This window comes from Podarcis liolepis, assembly GCF_965112155.1.
Source record: "Podarcis liolepis genome assembly, chromosome: 13".
NCBI classification, from domain to species: domain Eukaryota; kingdom Metazoa; phylum Chordata; class Lepidosauria; order Squamata; family Lacertidae; genus Podarcis; species Podarcis liolepis.
The window spans coordinates 31951156-31957155 of record NC_139573.1 but is presented as its reverse complement, the minus strand read 5'-3'; the positions used below and the strand labels follow the sequence as shown (position 1 = coordinate 31957155).

The window sequence follows — 6000 nt, the reverse complement described above, 5'->3', positions numbered from 1 at the left end:
TCTTATACTGTAGGATCATGAAGTGATGCTTTTTCTCACCAAGTTTATTATTTTTTTAAAAAGTGGTTCCAGTTGTGAGCTTTTATAGCGTATCGGCTCAAAGTTTGAATTAAGAATTGGGAAGTTCACTGTTCAAATGTTACCTCTGCCATCAAGTAACTGGGTATCCTTGAGCAAATAAGTATATTTATATATCATCTTTTCTCCAAGAACCTCAAAGTGACATACATACCATTTTCCTTTATCATTACAACAAGCCTATGAAGTAGGTTAGCCTGCGAGGTAGTGACTGGCCCCAGGTTATCTTGACCTAGTGAGCAACTATTATCTCAGCCTCCCGCTAAGCACCTCCTATACAAAAATACTAAAACTGATCTGCGTTGCACTGTCTAAATCCCCAGTATTATTCTTACAAATGGGACTTTCGGCAAAAGGTTGGCAGTGTGGAGCATTCCTGTTCAGGATTCAATCAAGCTCACTATCCTCCCCCCCCCCCCAGGATACTCCATTCCATCTTCCTCTTCCCCAGCAATCCATCAACATTTTGTGCCCACTGAAAGTCTCAGTCCTCATTGGGCTGTGTTTAGGGTTTTACTTTTTATATTTTTTTATATTCAAATATAAATAACCATAATGATTTTTTAAAATTAGTATATTACAATCACTATGGTGTTTTTTTCAAGTTTTCACCGTTTTATGATTTTTTAAAAACTTTCTGCAAACTTTGTGGTTCTCTTAAGCCTGCTGCGAACCCCCCCCCCCGTGTGTGTGTGTGTGTGTGTGTGTGTGTGTGTGTGTGTATGGATTGTGCTGTTTTGCCCACCTCAGTATCAGCACTTGGGAGAATGAGTTTGCTGGCCTGGCTTGTAGTCTGTAAGTGTAAAGACTGCAGCCTGTAACAGTAAGCCCTGGGACTGGAGAGTAGCAGGGAGGCACATTCTGGATCCAGCCATTGGCCAGGGGGTCTAGCTCCTTGGTGACGCTGCACCCTCTGCTTCCCAGGAATAAACATAAAGGCAAGGGAGAGGCTAACCTTGTCCTATCCATTGGCCAAAGAAGCAGCAGCGGTAGAAAACTCACCCAGAAGAAACACAAGCGCCTACTGAAGAAGTAAGGTGGAAAGAGCACTCTGCTTTCATCCATTAGCAACAGGAAAAAGAGTCACCAGCATGAGACAATCAGCCTAGCTTACCAATTTGTTTTGACCTTAAAGAGTTGCAGTCCTTCCAAGCTGGTTGGATTATTATTATTTTTTAAATGAGACATGTATTCTGCAACATGGCATTGTGGTAGATTTAGACCGGACAGTCCGCACATCCTTCTGTTTTGTTAGTTGGTCTGGGGTGCTTTCCCAGTGTTGCTGTATTACTGCCGAGTAGAAGGGGATTATAGAGCACCAAAAGTGGGTCAAAAAATAAACCAGGAAATTTGTGGTATACAAAAATCGCAGGGTGTCACCAAGGCGTTACAGGGGCATGCACTGCTTTGAAACAAAGCAGTGTGTCAGCTCCAAAAAGGTTTGTCTGTACAAACAGTACTGAAAGTGGGACCATGAATAACTTGCCCTGATACCATCATGAGCATGAATAATAATGCACCATGAAAACTGGCCTTTGGCACCTGAGATGTCTGTTTTTAGGGCCTGCCCGATTCCTGTGATTGTAATCGGTTTGTACTGTTTGCTATTTTATATTGTTGTAACCTGCCCTGGAACCTGCTGGTGAAGGGTGGGTAATAAATTTGCTGGTGATAAAAAGGATATCTGGAGGGGGCCTTGATGGCTTCTCTGCCTTTTCCCTCCAGATCCCTTTCCTTGTCCATGTGGTCTTTTTTTGTTTGCATGCCTGATGGCAGGGTCTGTAGCTCTCTCTTTTTAACTGATGTGAGCTGTTTCCAGAGATGATAATTGTCTGAAAAGCTGGATAAAAACACAGTACATCCATAAATAACACTGATAGAATGTAAGACTGCTACCTCAAATATTGGGTAGCATTTGCAAAGTAAGAATCACAAATCGAACAATGTTTCTAGCACACCATAAAAGCAAACAGTGTCTGAACCTCCTAAAGCAGGAGTTCCCAAACTGTGGTCCATGGAACCCCAGTGTTAATGAACTTCATGCAGGTGATCTGTGGCACATCTGTGGATTTATGATTGAATACAGGATAGGTAAAGGTAAAGGGACCCCTGACCATTAGGTCCAGTCGTGGCCGACTCTGGGGTTGTGGTGCTCATCTCGCGTACAGCTTCCGGGTCATGTGGCCAGCATGACTAAGCCGCTTCTGGTGAACCAGAGCAGCGCACAGAAACGCTGTTTACCTTCCCACTGGAGTGGTACCTATTTATCTACCTGCACTTTGACGTGCTTTCGAAATGCTAGGTTGGCAGGAGCTGGGACAAAGCAACGGGAGCTCACCCCATCACAGGGATTTGAACCGCCGACCTTCTGATCGGCAAGTCCTAGGCTCTGTGGTTTAACCCACAGCACCACCCACACCCCTGAATACAGGATATACATCACATTAACCTCCAAACCATCCTAAATAACTTCCAGATATGCTCTGGTATCTTCCAGAATGGATTGCTGCAATGGGCTCTATGCGGGGCTGCCCTTGATGACAATTCAGGAACTTCGACTGGTCCAAATTGCAGCAGTCAGATTACTGGCAAGGGTTCTGTTTGGATCTCACATACCCCCTGTTTTAAAACAGCTTTGCTGGTTGCCATTTTGTTTCTGGGCCCAACTCACAAAGTGCTCATCAGGAGTGCCAACTTGGCCCCGTGACCATGGGTGCCAGGGGCCGTGGGTGCTATGCAGTGTGCAAGGCCCTGGCACCAAAATTTGTGGGTGCCCAGCCCCTTCATGTGGAATTTTGGGGGTGCTTGGGCACCCAGGGAGTTGGCACCTGTGGTGCTCATATTAGAGATGTGCCTGTCGCCTTCATTATAATAGCCTATGGAGAATGCTGAAGACGTACCTCTTTACCCTGACTTTTGACACTTGAGCTGTACAGTGGTACCTCGGGTTACATACGCTTCAGGTTACATATGCTTCAGGTTACAGACTCCGCTAACCCAGAAATATTACCTCGGGTTAAGAACTTTGCTTCAGGATGAAAACAGAAATCGTGCTCCGGTGGCAGCAGCAGGCCCCATTAGCTAAAGTGGTGCTTCAGGTTAAGAACAGTTTCAGGTTAAGAACGGACCTCCGGAACAAATTAAGTACGTAACCAGAGATACCACAGTATATTTATTTATCAAGAGCAGTGTTATTTTTCTAGAAAAAGAGGTGCCGGAACTCACCACGAACGCCTCCCTTGTTCTCTTACAATGGCAATGGCGCCCACCTGAGAGGTGCCGGAACTGAGTTTTGGTGAATTCCAGCTAAAAGAAGCAGCTCCTATCGAGAGAATAACATTCAGAGGCCTACGTAAAATTTTGGCTGAATGTCAACTGTGTGTTGGAATATTACGAATGCAAGATAAAAACTGGGGAAGATGGCATGGCCAAAATTATTCCCTGGTTGTGGGCACAGCAAACAAGCATTTGTGAGGGTCAGGAGCCCTCTGTTAGTATAGCCCTATGCTCTCTTGCTTCAGGGATTTAAAGTCTCTATTGAAGGGGGGGGGGGAACCTGCCCAACTGAATTCTAACAAGGCTAGTCAACTAAATTTCCCCCCTCCCCTCCGTCCTGTAAATTAATACCTTGAGCTTCTTCGTCTCTCAACCAGTCAGAGCTTTTAGGCAACTGGACACTTTGTCCACCATTTCTCCTCCTCCAGCATAGCAACTGGTCACATCCCAGACTTCACGTTTTAACTAATAAACACAGGCCCCAGACATTTCGCAAAGGCATATGTATTTCCCAATTTTAATTCTTTGCCGCCATCTTGTGATCACGTTCTGCAGTAGCAACCCTCCACTCTCCCCCCCCCACTTGAATTTCCTATTTATTTCCCCAAGCATAATTCCTAGTGATGTAAACCAGGCCTGTGAAGGGAGGGCATTTATTGTGTGGGTGTCAGATTGTGGTCACTGGCTCCAGGCTTCCAGAACAAGATATATGTTCTTTCATGTAGCTTCTGAAGTATAATCTCTTCATTACCGTCTGTTTGCTTGTCTGTTTATTCACAGCATTTGTATCCTGACTTCTTGTAAATAATGCCGAAGGCGGGATTTTACGTTACAGTGACAGGCAGAAATTAAAACAATTTATCCTGAAAGGTCCAAGTCAAACTAAAACTGAGGCTGTGGAAGAATTATAAAACATTTCAGAGCAGTGGCAGCAAATCCCATTTTAAAAAAACCTTCTGAAAGAAAGAGGTTTTAACTGCCTTTTTGGAATGCGAGCAACAGGTAAATTTCTCTAGTGCCTCTGAGGAAAAAGGCCTTGCCTCTTGTGCCTCAGATTGCAGGAAGGCCTCAGGCCCCATCTTTGCAATATATTTAAAGCAGAAATACGCCGCTTTAAACAGGCATGACTTTCCTCAAAGAATCCTGGGAACTGTAGTTTGCTAAGGGTGCTGAGAGTTTTTAGGACTGTTCTCCTTGAGTGTCAATTCCTAAAGTTTCCTGGCAAGAGGGATTGATTATTCAGCTACTCTGGGAATTGTGTAGGTGGGTTCAGGCACGACCAAAGACCATAACAGTAGCTGCTACTAGGACCTTCTTAGGCAGGTTATCACACATGTTTCTTTAATTGTATTTTAAGGCTAGTTCCTCATTAAAGTTGAGGAGTCACCTGTTAAGCTGTGTTAACTCATGAGTAGGTAATTTCACTTCCATAGAAGGCCTCAGTTTGGGGTTTTTGAAGTGAGTACCGTTTATGCATTCACTTACGCTGAGGGAAAAAAATGTGCCACAGCTTTAGTTTTCATCTTTGAAGGTAAGCATGTGAGGTGTTGTTGTTTTTTGCTGTAATGTAATTTCATACAGTGATGGGGAAAAAGAAAGTGCACCATCCTAGAATTCTGTGGTTTTACATATGAAGACATGATAACAACCCTCTGTTCTGTAGTAGGTGTTAAAATTAGGTAAATACAATCTCAGGTGAACAATGATGCATGGCATATTACACTGTGTTGTGATTTATTTAACAGAAATAAAGCCAAAATGGAAATGCCATGTGCGAAAAATTAAATACTAATTAGTTATGCCTTTTAAGGAACAAATGATTGCTATTATGTCCTGATATGTAAAACCACAGAATTCAAATAGAGTGCACTTTCTTTTTCCCATGACTGTATATTCTAATTTTGTATATTGCATTAATTCAAAAATACTACTTTGGTGTTTGTATTCAGATGCATGGTAGCACCTAACAGAAATCGACAGACATCTTTAATTAACTACAGTATATTATGTGTGGTGGTCTTGCATTATATATTCTACTTCATATAGTGGGTGAAGCTGTTTTCAAAGTTTATAGTATATTGGCGCTCTCCTGAATGAAGAGAAAATCTGCAAGAAAACTGAGACACCAAGGGGTCTTCAGTTGCTATTCATATGCATTTTCAGTTGATTGAAAAATATGAAATGCATTTTAGTCCTGGAAAACTTGTCCTATAATTATCGGAGGATTTGCTGTTTACTTGTATTGTATTGTTTGAATGATTTCAGTTTCTCATCATTGGTGAATCTTATTGGTTAGCCTATCATATTTGCCTGTTTCTACTGTTTGCTGATATATTTATTAATTGGTTCCTGTGACTTTATCTCTTTGTTGTTCATTTACATTTGGCTGCCCTACACTGGGCCCAGATTACTAATTTTTTATTTTAATTACAAAAGATGCTTATCCTCACAAGGTCTGCTATGAGAAAGATACACATTTATTTCCCTCAAAAAAAAATCTGGTCCTTGTAGTTTACCTCTTACAGTTACAATTCCCAGCAACCCTTCGCAAACTACGGTGCCCAGAATTATTTGAGGAGTGTGTGTGCTGTACTCAAATGTGCTTTAAAGGTATAGAGCGTCACAAGTTTGCAATATCTCTTTAAG

At 42.5% G+C, this 6000-nt stretch overlaps 1 protein-coding gene across 4 annotated transcripts in view; it reads left to right on the top strand.

Moving 5' to 3' along the window:
* The first annotated feature begins 4379 nt into the window (after positions 1-4379).
* The window catches only part of LOC310690604 (acid-sensing ion channel 2), a 375157-nt gene continuing 373536 nt past the window's right edge, over positions 4380-6000 (top strand). For 2 of the 4 annotated variants that reach the window (XR_014518134.1, XR_014518135.1), the window contains exon 1: positions 4380-4885. The gene's annotated coding sequence lies outside the window, so the exon portion shown is untranslated. The remainder of the gene's footprint in view (positions 4886-6000) is intronic. The other 2 variants (XM_083469913.1, XM_083469915.1) reach the window with 2 other exon arrangements.